We start from the raw sequence: 12,652 nt of genomic DNA on the forward strand, positions 1-12,652 counted from the left end.
GCCCAAAATACCACAAGGAGAATGGAGGAGAAAGGACTGCAATGTGGCCATCCCCTCTTGAGGGATGATTTCTTACTTCCCCTCTCACTGTCTCTCTCTTTCTCCAGTGAGAGCACGCACCATATGGTGAAAACCTTTTGAAAGAAAGAGAGAGAGAGGGAGGGAGGGATGGAGGAAGGGAGGAAGGAAGGAAGAAGGAAGAAAACAAATCCCTCTCTCAGTTTTCTATTTCATCTGATATACCTAAATGTAAATCCAGGCAAAACCTGAAAGAAAATATGGCACTAGTAAAAAGTTTAAGAAAAAATTCACTCTTTTTTCAGTTTTTTGGCAGTCTAAAAGTCCTCTAATGCAGGTCAATTAATAAACAAATGAAAACTTCTAGTTATCTTAATCCTTAGAATTATATTAGCAGAAAGTGTTCCTTAAACACTGGTCACACACACAAAAGACACTACAAATAAGATAGAGCAAATAATTATATTTACCAAGTACATGAAATTGTGTAAGTACTTCATGTCCAATTTCCAACCTGGGTCTCCATATCTTTTTTCCAAATACAAATGGATTGTTGCATTTATTCCTATTTAAACTCCATACATTTTCTATGGGAAACTGTAAACATATGCAAAAGATAAAATAATATAATGAAACCCCAATAACTCAGAATAAACAATTGCCAACTCATGGCAAATCTTACTTCATCTCTATACCCTCCCTACTTACCCTGGCCTTTGGATTATCTTAAAATAAATTCCAGTAACATAACCTTATCCATAATAGTTTAAGTAATAATCTCTAAAAGATGGAGCAGAGGCCATGGAGTTAACTTCAAGGGGCTCATACTGTCTGAAGACGGACTACTTTGAATGTTCAAAGAGTACTGGTAATGGATTATAACATATCAAATATTTCTAAAAGGTCCTCTTTGGATATAACCATAATAGCATTATCATTACTAAATAATTTAAAACTTAGTATCAACTAACTACTCAATGTTCAAATTTACCCTATGATACCAATTTTTTATAGTTGTTTCAGTGAAATTAAGCTCAAAATTTGGATTAGTTTCATCTTCTGCTATTAGAATTAGTGCCAAATAGCTTTTCACATACGTATATATCTTAGCACATATTTGAAAGATTTCTAGAGAGAACTATTGGGTCAAAATACACATGTGTAATTTTGCTTGTATATCTAAATTTTTGAAGTTATACCATATTTCACATTTCCAGTGTACAAGAGTACCTATTTCTTTTTTTTTTTTTTTTTGGAGAGGTTTTTGCTATAGAGTGCGTGGGCTCACCAACGACAGAGAGAGAGACAGAGGGACAAAAAGCAAGAAGTTATCTCCCCAGGGGGGATGGTCATGCCACAATCCCTTCTCCTCCTTTCTCTTCTTGGGATCTTGGGCACACACGCAAAAGCGCCCGGTGTGAGTTTAAGCCACCGAGTCCAGCACTTGAACCACGGTTGACTACATGGGAGTCCAGAGACATAGCCATTACGCTAACTGCTCGTCCCCAAGAGTACCCATTTCTGGCACCAACAAAATATGTTGTCAAATGCTGGAGTTTTTCAATGTTATAAGAAAGAAATCATATCTTATTTTATCTTATTGTAAGGGAGGTTGGATATCATTTCATATAAAGCTAATCTTTTTTTGTTTTTATGAATTCTCTGTTGTCTCTTACCCAACTTTTTATAAAATGGCTAGTATTTTTCTTCTCCAATGTAGAAGTTCTTTAAATCAGTGGTCCCCAACCTTCTGGGCAATAGGGAACAGCCCCTTGGAAGACAATCCCTCCACAGACGGGAGGCTTGAGTGAGGGGTGGGAGTGTTGGTGCCAGGATGACTTAAGTGCACAACATCCATCTGCACCCCACTTCCACCACTACCACATTGCAATATACAATGAAACAATGGCATATTGGATTCGCACTCCCATGAGAATCCAATCTCCCAAAGACCCAACAGGAGGCAGAGCCTAGGCAACAAAGTGAACAATGGGAAGCAGCTGCAAACACAGTAAAGCCTGGCTCACTCACTTGGTGTGGCCCTTGGGGAGGAGACTGACATTGGTCTGGAGTCTGAGGGTTGGGAATCCCTGCTTTATATATTTTAAAGATCAACACACTGTCCATGATATCAGTGGCAAATATTCTTTCAATTTATCATTTGCCCCATTTCTTTTTTTTTTGGGGGGGGGGAGGAGGAAGGAGAGCCAGAGGACCTGTGTGCTCAACAGAGAGAGAGATGAGGAAAGAACACATTTCCAAATGAGAAATCCTTTTATTTATTTAATTTTTTTTTTTGAGAGGTTTTCGCTATAGGGCACGTGCACTCACCAGACAGACAGAGAGAAACATAGAGACAGAAAGCGAGAAATCATTCCCCGGGGGGATGGTCACGCCTCAATCCCTTCTCCTCCGTTCTCCTCTCAGGATCTTGGGCATGCACGCACACGCGCCCAGCGTGAGTTTTAAGCCACCGGGTCCGGGACGCTAACTGCGGTCGACTACGTGGGAGTCCAGTGACATAGCCATTACGTTAACTGCTGGTTCCCAAGAAATCCTTTTTAATCCATTTCTCTATCCTATAGGATATGGGGCGTGCACACACACAGATGCCCGGTGTGTTTTTCCAGCTGTCAGGGCCAGGATTTGGTTTGCAGTCAGCCATGTGGGATCTGGCTCCCATGCAGAGGGTTTAACCACTGCACTATGGAGCCAGCCCTAATCTGTCTCTTTAGTTTGATTATAGTGTTTTCTGCTATGCAAAAGTGTATGTGTGTAAACAAGTGTGTTTCTGTGTGTGTGTGTATACACACACAGTGAGAATACATTACGATATTGACAATAATTTGTTCCCTAAAAGTTTATGGTTTTGAATTTGGTGAGATGGAGTTTGAGAGGTAAGGCCTAGTAGGCAGTGGTTGTTTCATGGAGGCAATACTCTTCATGAACAAATTAATAAAGTCTCATGAACTCAGTGAGTTCTAGCTTTTGTGAGAAGGGTTATTTCTTTTAATTATTTGTTATAATTAGTGTTATAAAAGAGAGATGCAGGCAGAGTTCATCAGTCTCTCTGCTTCTGGCCATGCTATAGGCTGGCCTGATGTCAGTCCTATGCCTTTGGACTTTCCAGCCAATAGACTCATGAGTCAATAAAACTCTATTTCTTTGTAAATCACTCAGTCTGTATTATTTCTGTTAGCAATGCAATAACAAACTAGGCATATATACAAATAAACAAACATATGAAATCATACTTATCTATGTTTATCCTTTTTGCTTCTGAGTTGAATCATAGTAAAGCTTTCCCAACATCTAGGCCATAAAGTAATTTACTCAATGTTTTCCTCTATTTTAATATGCACACTTAACATGTCAAAATCTAAAGTTAATACTTTTATTCTCTTCTTGTATAATAAAAAGGCAACTAAAGACTTACAACTCATTTACACATTAACCCATGTTTGACTTAGGAATGAAGTCAATGCACATATTTTAATTCTATCTTTTTTCAATCCCCCAAAACATTGTTATTCTTTTGTAAAGTTGGTGTTCATTTATACGTACACACATATTCACCACTTACTTTCTACTTCATTTACTTACTCCTTCCACTTTATACCTTCTCACATCTCAGACCATTATGTGAAATCCCATTCTTTTCGCCCATACTTCATCATGTACTTTAGTGACAATATATTGGTAAAAAACCCTCAGCTGTTGCTGGTTTTACAATGTCCCTTAATTTGTTCTGTTCTTACAGAAAATGTTAAATATATACAAAGTACATAAAGTATAAAATAAACCTACATGGATACATCACTTAGCTTCAATTATTTTCAACTCATAGTCAGTGTTTTACATATTCCCATTCAAGATGACTTTGAAAAAAATTATGATATCATGTAAATATCTAAGTACTATCTCTTAAAAGATGAAGCCTCTCCCTTTTCATGACAGTACCATTGTCACACTTTAATAAGACCAATAATTTCTTCAGATTATTATTATTCATACTTCCTTAGTTTTCCTAGAATTTATTTTCATAGCTCATTTGTTTGAGGTGAAATAGGTTTAAATATCTTTTTAAGTCTCTTTTAATCTATAGGTTTCAAGGCAAATATTGAAACTAGGTCTTTTCCCCAACAGAGTTTTATCTGTTGGACTTGCTGGCCACATCCCCATGATGTCATCTTTATGTAAAATGATTTTAGAGCTATAACTTAATCTGATTCAAGTTTTTAGGTTTGTCTTTTGTTAAGACTATGCCATAGGTTACAGGTATGTACCGTCCAATTGTCTTTTTCAATTACTATTTCAATTATGTTAGCAGACACTGATGATCATTGCATTACTCTTTCTTAAAAGATATTTCCCCTGGTTACGGAATTCCATTAATAAATTATAAGCTATCTTCTTCAAAACAAAAATATCAAACACTACTGTCTTCTGTCCCATCATTGCAATAAAGAAGTCAGATGTCCAGCTTAATCACTGTTCCTTTGAAGAAAATTTGTCTTGGGGCCAGCAAGTGCTGTGGTGGTTAAGGGTACTGGACTCCCACATGACCGTCCATGGTTCAAGTTCCAGACCTGATGGCTTGCTTCCTCATTTTCCCCTCCTCCTTCTCTCTCTCTCATATCGAATTAAAAAAATAAATTATTTAAAACATATTTTTGTCTAGATTACTCTTAATATTTTCTGTCTTTGTTCATTTCATTATATCTTTTATTTTTGGAGAGGTTTTTGCTATAGGGCACGTGCGCTCACCAGACAGAGACAGACAGAAAGCAAGAAATCACCCCCAGGGGGGATGGCCACACCACAATCCCTTCTCCCCCATTCTCCTCTCGGGATCCTGGGCACCCATGCACACGCGCCCTGTGTGAGTTTTTTAAGCTACCGGGTCCAGGACGCGAACTGCAGTCAACTACGTGGAGTCCAGCGACATAGCCATTATGCTAACTGCTGGTCCCTCATTATATCTCTTTGACCTATATCCTAAATGACTTCTGATACTCCAGTTCCTTCATTCTCTCTCAGTATATGCCTAATTCCTTAATCTGCATCTTTCTCTTGCTTAAAATTTACCGAGATTCTTGAATGTGTACATTAATGTTTTTCCACAGTACTGAAAACTTCTCATCATTCTAAATATTGCTTTTTCCCATTTTCTATTTCTTTTCATTCTGAAACTCCAATTTATTAGACTTTCTCACTATAACTTTTCATTTTTATCATTCTTATTTCCATGTTTCTTAACTTTTTTTTTTTTAACAGTATGTATTGACTTCTTCCATGGGCAAAGGAGACAGAGAAACAGCACCCCGCACAGTCTTGATGCAACAATCCACCCCTAGCTTCAGCCAACTCTGAATCATAAGGTGCACAAGTATGAATAGTCAGGAAGATCTCCCTCCAGACAACACTCTCAGAACCTTAACATGTGGATCAGCCTTGAAGATGGCATTTTACTGCTTTGCCACCATCTAGTCCAACTCTTTATTTTTTGGAGAGGTTTTTGCTATAGGGCGTGTGTGCTAGCCAGAAAGAAAGAGAGAGACAAAGAGACAGAAAGTAAGAAATCACCCCCCGGGGGGAGGTCCGCGCCACAATCCCTTCTTCTCCATTCTCCTCTCAGGATCTTGGGCACGCATGCACATGCGCCTGGCTTTAGTTTAAGCCACTGGGTCCAGGACTCGAACCACGGTCAACTACATGGGAGTCCAGCGATGAAGCCATTACCCCCATCTGCTGGTCCCCCCTCTTACTCTCTTTTATAGTTCCTATTGTCTCTTTGAACTGTAACCTAAATGATTTATTCTGATTTTCCACTTCATTCATTCTCTCTCAGGGTATGCCTAATTGCTTAGGCATATGGTTAAACTCAACAGATGAATTTTGAGGTTTTGTTTTGTCTTATTTTAATTTGCCAAAAGGCACATGCATTCATCAGAGAGAGACAAAGAAAAAGAGAGGAAGAAAGAGAAAGCACCCACAATGGGGCATGGTCACACCACATCACTTCTCCATTTCCCATTTCTCTTAGGATTTGGGCTGTGCGTTTATGCACATGTGCCTGGTGTGTTTCTCAAGCTACCAGGTTCGGGATTCGAATTATGCAGCTGGCCATGTGGGTCCTGGCTCCCTTAACCATCAAGTCATGGTAAGGCTAGAGTTTGGAGTTTTATTATTACGTATTTCTTTATATTTCCTTTCTTTTTTTTTTTTTTCAACGATCTCTGTAGTTCTGCAACTTTTTGGACTCCTATTCCTTACATGCATTTTTGAGCTTGTCTTTTACTACTTAAACATAGTTTAGCACAGTTATTTAAATAATCTGTGACTATTAATTCAGGTTTCTGTAGGTTTCCTTCTAATTATCTATTGTTTCTGCTGATTCTTGCACAGGTTGTCTTATTTCCTTTTATATTTGCTTATCTTTGATAATAAATTATTCATTGACTATGAAACTTTACTGGTAGGACTTTTTCAAAACAAAAATGAAAGTATACTCCTCCAGAGAATATTTGCATTTGTTAACCAGATCATTTTAAATTCATACCCTGACAAATAACACACTTACAAAAAAGCAAAGGATTTTCTCCAAAGATAGATAAATGGCAAAAAAAAATAATTGATTATTAGAGAAATGCAAATCAGAACCACAATGAAATACACTAATCAAAAAGACAGGGGCAAATAAAAGGTGCCAGTGAGGATGTAAAGAAACTGGAACCTTCACTCACTGCAAGTGAGAATGTAAAACAGTGCAGGTGAATGTTCTCAAAACTTCATATAGTTACTATATAACCCAGGAATTTTATTCCTAGGAAAATACACCCATGAAAATAGAAAACACACTTCTACATGAAAACTTGTTTACAAACATTCACAGCAGCACTATTCAGAATAGCCAAAAAATGGAAACATCCCAAGTGTTCACTAACCGATGAGTGGAAAAACAAACTGATATACACACACACATTTTCGTAATGGGAAAATCGTAAGAAGAAATGATGTGCTAATTGGATGCTACAACATGGATAAACCGTGAAAACGGTATGCTAAAAAGACACATGATTCCATTCATATGAAATGTCCAGAACAGGCAAATTCATAGGAACAGAAAATAGGCAAGTGGTTTTCAGGAGCTAAGAAAGAAAGAATAAATAGGCAATGACTGTCAAAGGGCATAAGGTTTCTTTTAGGGGTGACCAGAATATTCTTGAATTAGTGATAATGACTGCACAACTTCATAAATATGTTTTAAAAACCCTTCACTGTACACTTTAAAGGCATGAATTTTGTGGTATATTAATTACATAACCACATTTTTTTTTTCAATTCACATCTTGAAATAGTTTTAGACCACCAAAGTGATGTGAAGTCTCCCCATGGTCTGTTTGGTGGTCACAACTTTCCAAGGACAGCCTCCCGCCCATCAACCTTGGCATCAGTGCAACTTTCCTTGCAGTTCCTTGAAGGAGATAGAATGAGTTCTCATAATTTTCATGACATCGTAGCCTTTTGGGACACAGAACTGAGGGCAGAAAGTCTGTTAGCTGCCCTTGAATAAGCCCTTGACTGCTTCCAACTATTCCTCATGTACTGTGAATCCACCTAGTTCCTATTCAAAGCCATCAAGTTCTCCCAGTTTAGCAAATAACATCAGAACAAATTAGACTGAAGAGCTTGAGTCTCTCATATTTTCAGATTTCACTGGTATAGTAATTCCTACTTTTTAATTGTTTTTAAAATACACTTATGTACCGCTCAAGAAGGTATACACTGATTTAAGTTGAATACCCCTTATCTAAAATGCTTAGGACCAAAAATATTTTGAATTAGGAATTTTCTTTTCAGATTTTAGAATATTTGCTATAAATGAAGAGATATCTTGAGGATGGGCCCATATCTAAACACAAAATTCATTGTGTTTCATGTCAACTTTATAAACATAGCCTGGAAGTTATTGTACACGATATTTTTGTATTGCAGTGTTTGGACTATGACCTGTTTCATGAGGTCAGGTGTGGAATTTTCTACTTGTAGTCACACTGGCACTCAGAAAGTTTTGAATTTTGGAGTATTTCAGATTTTGGATTTTCAGATTATGGACTTCCAACCTGTATAACCATTCTATAAAATAATTCAGTATTATCTAATATTTATTACTGAAGATCCACAATTCTCCTAGATCTTTAAAGTCTATGAAATTCTTGCACATGGACACAAAATGACAAGGATTAGAATAATCTTAACAAAACAGCTTTTGATGAGAACAAGTAAAAATGTATAAAAAGAAAAAATACTGAAAACATCCTAAATATCCATCAACACGATGATAGCTAAATGGCAGTGAAGTTATATAATGAAAATATATACAATAATAAACGTAAACAAACACATCAATATGGAGGAATATCACAAATATAATGTATTAAAAAAAAGTCATTGATGGGGCCAGCAGGTGGTATGGTGGATAAGGCAGCTGGACTCCCACATGGCTGACCGTGATTCAAGTCCCAGACCTGGCAGCTTGCTCTCTCACTTATCTTCTCTCTTCTCTCTCTCTCTGTTTCTCTCTGGTCAACTTTAAAAAAATAAAAATAATGACAATGAATAAGATTAAATAAAAAAGTTCTTTAAATAAAAAAGTCATGAAAGATAGTATGATTTCATTTATACAGCATCTCAAAATAAGTAAAAACAAGTAATACCTTGTTTAGAACTGCATACATATGAAAAAAAAGTGCATACATATGCATTAAAACTGTACTGAAAATAAGAAAAGTGGAAAGACGACGATATAATCAGTGAGCTTACAGACAGCTTTGAAAATCCTAGTTATGCATTATTTCTTAAGCATGAATTGGGTACAGGGTTGTTTATTTTTATTCTCGAAATCAATAGAGGTATCAAAAGTACTATTTTGCACATATCTAATAATTTCTCATTTGAAAATTAGGTAAATGCATTGTTATAATTATGAATAATACAAAAAACTATATGAAGGAAATATAATCCATAATCCCATCACTGTGAGATAACCACAATATTTAAAGAAGATAAATATACTTAAGTTAGGTTTTTCGTCCACTCTATTTTTATTTAATCTTTTTTACACCTTTATTGAGTTATAACTGACTTATGATAAATTACACATAATTAAAACACAATTAAATGAGTCAGATTTATGTATACATTAGTGAAAACATTATAATTAAGAAAATGAATATATCCATCATCTCAAAAATTTCCTTATATGCCTTTTTAATCCATCCCTCCTTGCTTCTACCTGCCCTATCTCCAAGTAACCAATATATTTTCTAGCACATTAATTTGCATTTTCTAGAATATTGTTGGGCATACATATGAGCACAGTTTATGCATGTTTTACTTTAGTAGAAACTACCACAGTTTTCCAAAAATGCACCAATTTACACTTTCACCAGCAAGCATGAGGGTTCCACTTGTCCCACATCCTTAACACTTGATAGCAGGACTTACTCATTTTAACCATTCTTTTCATATTCCTAAAGAAAGTATTCATTAAACTACTTGTCTGAACTCTAGAGCAACAAACAAACAAAAATCAAATTTCCAACAAAGACTGAATTGAAACTCATTATTCAAAAAAATTTTTAAGAGAGATTTTTGCGGGAACCAGCAGTTAGCGTAATGGCTATGTTGCTGGACTCCCATGTAGTTGACCACAGTTCGAGTCCCGGACCCCGTGGCTTAAAACTCACGCCAGGCGCGTGTGCGTGCGTGCCCAAGATCCCGAGAGGAGAATGGAGGAGAAGGGATTGTGGTGTGGCCATCCTCCCTGGGGGGTGATTTCTCGCTTTCCGTCTCTCTCTGTCTGGCGAGCACATGGGCCCTATAGCAAAAATCTCTCAGAAAAAAAAAAAAAAGAGAGAGAGATTTTTGCCACAGAGCATGTGTGATTGCTAGAGAGAGAGAGAGAGAGAGAGAGACGGAAAATGACAAATCACCCCGGGGGGATGGCCACACTATAATCCCTTCTCCTCCATTCTACTCTCAGTATTTTGGGCATGCACCTACACACACCTAGTGGGGCTCCGGGACTCGAACCAGGGTCAGCCAGTGGGAATCCAGTGATGTAACCATTATGACATGTGCTGGTCCAAGAAATTTTTGTTTTTACATTTTTAAATTTTCATTTTCTTTTATACATTCGATCACATTATTTAGCTTACAAAGTGAATATTTCAACAGGTGAACATTTCTCCCTAGTCCAGTTGATAAAACTATAAAATATTTTCAACAGATAATACATTTCTTTTTCCTATTAATGCTTGACCTATTTTTCTTCTCAATGTCCTTCCTCAGACCCTCCTCTTTCACACACTCAATATCTGGTATTTACACCCATTTACTGTATTTCTATATCCTTTAGTCAATCAGTTTCAGTCATAGAGTGTGGACACTCGGTATATATAAGTGAGGACATACAAATTTTAATCTAAGAGCTTTCTCTCTTGAAAGCAAATCAATTGTATCACAGGCCCTAATTGATACAAATCTTGATTCTGATTTATTCAAAGGTTCGATTTCCACATAAGATTTTTAGACAAATCATTGAGACATACATGAAAGAATCACAGCAATTTAGGAGTATCAAAGTACTAAAACTCAGATGAAATACAGTCCACCACACTTTATACTTGTGACTTAAACACTTGATAACATCTGAACCAAAATACCACTAATATAACATTTATTGATATAATTTGGATGAGGGAGGACAAAATATTATGAATAGTTTTATTCAAAATACTCAGGCACTTGCTCTCAGCTTTTGCTACTTAACCACAGAAGAGATATGATGCTGTGAATGACGTACTTTAACACACAGGTGTGCTATAATCCTTACAGTCTTTCCAATCTGACTGTAAACTTCTCAATAACTATACCGTGTCACCTCCTATAATCTGTTTCTCAAAATAAGGATTCCCTGAGGGTCTCAAAAGGTTCATGGAAAAGGAGTATGATAAAAAAAAAAAACTATGCATGAATTTCAAAAATTTTTGTACCAAAATAAACTTGTACTTTAATTCTATTTTTCCATGAGGTACCCTCATACAATAATCAGTAACTTTCCTTCTTCATCCTCTAGTCACACCTCAAATTCATTCAGATTTGGCTTCTAACTTTACCATTTTACTTAGATTATCTTTGCTAGGTGGATTGATGACGCCCTCCAAACTACCAAAGCCAATAGGCACTTACTTAATCTGTTCCTCACTTTCTAAACCCTCAGACCCACTGCACTCCCAGACAGACCTTTCCTTCCTAAAACTGCCCTCTCCTGGCTTTCCCCTTCTTTCTCGAATCCTCCTTTTCAGGCTCCTTCACTCGCTACTCATCATATATATATATATATATTGTGTTTCCCAGCTTCTCTTCGTACTCCACACTTTCTTGAATTTCTTACACCCTTACAGGATTAACAATCAGAAATCCACTCTGCTTCCTACATCTCTGACTCTGAGCTTGACCTTAGAAAAACCTGATACCAATTTACCTCTGCCAGCTCTGCCAGATGTCCCACAAAAACCTCATTTTCTCTCCATCTGAATTAATCTCCGTTTATTAGTTTTTGTTCGTGAATATACAATTATAATTTAAATGGGCCCAATAAAATACAAATATACTTAAAAGATTTTTTCTTGAAGGCTTAAAAAAATGTTTATGAAGTCTTTTGCCACCAGCTATGAAGGTAAGTCATATCACCAGCAAAAACTACAAAAGACAAAATATATCATAAAAAGAAAATCACCTCACATCCCAACTCTCAAAGGCAAGCAATATTAACATTCCTCCCAGAAAAGGCATTTTCTTTTTTTACCCATGAAGTGACATTTCAATCTCTTGAATTGGTAAATTGGGTTTTGTTGCTGCTTTATCCTCCATATTTTCAACGCTATTTCTTACAATATACTCAGGAAAAATACAGCTGTCTGCCCAGAATGAGAAGAGTATTTTTATTACAAAAGCAACTCTTTTAGTACTGTATTTTAAATATTCTAAAGGAATCCACGGTTTGTGGCTGGGGTCTACCTTGTCTTCGCCAGGAGATCTCGGTGTGCAATATGCCCACTCCCCACCATGGTATCTTTAAAGGAAACCATGGCAGAGAAAGAAGAAAACCCGAAGAGATAGACGTCAAATCTAAGACTTAGCTGGGTCGACTGTGGCTTGCAAACGCCATAGGAAAGTGACATTTTAACACCTTTAACACCTCGTGGCCCCTTCACAAAGTTTCCGAAAGCCGGGACAGCCCTCGACCGACCTGTTCTCCGACCTCGCCTGGGCATGGAAATGGGCTTCTCTGCCCCAAACCCAGGGCCCACGCGGAGCCTGTCGTGAGAAGCGCGAGCCCGGGGCGTGGAGCGGGACCTGCGGCCGCCCCCGCCGAGCCGGGTCCCCCCTCTCACCGAGCGTGGGGTCCCGCGGAAGGGCCTCGCCAACCCGGGCAGGGTGCGGTCCCCGCTCCGGCTCCCCTATAGGGTCCCTTCCGCCGGGCAGTGTCGCTGAGGAACAGCGCCCGGACCCCCACCCCCGCGCCGTTAAGAAAACACAAGTTAAAGGCAGAAACCACACAAAA

At 37.6% G+C, this 12,652-nt stretch overlaps 1 protein-coding gene across 8 annotated transcripts in view; it reads right to left on the minus strand.

Moving 5' to 3' along the window:
• TC2N (tandem C2 domains, nuclear) overlaps positions 1-12,613 on the minus strand; it is a 46,717-nt gene extending 34,104 nt beyond the window's left edge. For 2 of the 8 annotated variants that reach the window (XM_027774694.1, XM_027774699.1), the window contains exons 1-2: positions 12,483-12,613; positions 489-615 (exon numbers count right to left, since the gene is read on the minus strand). The gene's annotated coding sequence lies outside the window, so the exon portion shown is untranslated. Of the gene's footprint in view, positions 1-488; positions 616-11,569; positions 11,592-12,337; positions 12,430-12,482 lie in introns of those variants that run through there. The other 6 variants (XM_027774698.1, XM_027774697.1, XM_027774695.1 and 3 more) reach the window with 5 other exon arrangements.
• Positions 12,614-12,652: the final 39 nt, after the last annotated feature.

Source organism: Tupaia chinensis, unplaced genomic scaffold (genome assembly GCF_000334495.1).
Source record: "Tupaia chinensis unplaced genomic scaffold, TupChi_1.0 Scaffold000469_1, whole genome shotgun sequence".
In the NCBI taxonomy this organism is placed as follows: Eukaryota; Metazoa; Chordata; class Mammalia; order Scandentia; family Tupaiidae; genus Tupaia; species Tupaia belangeri.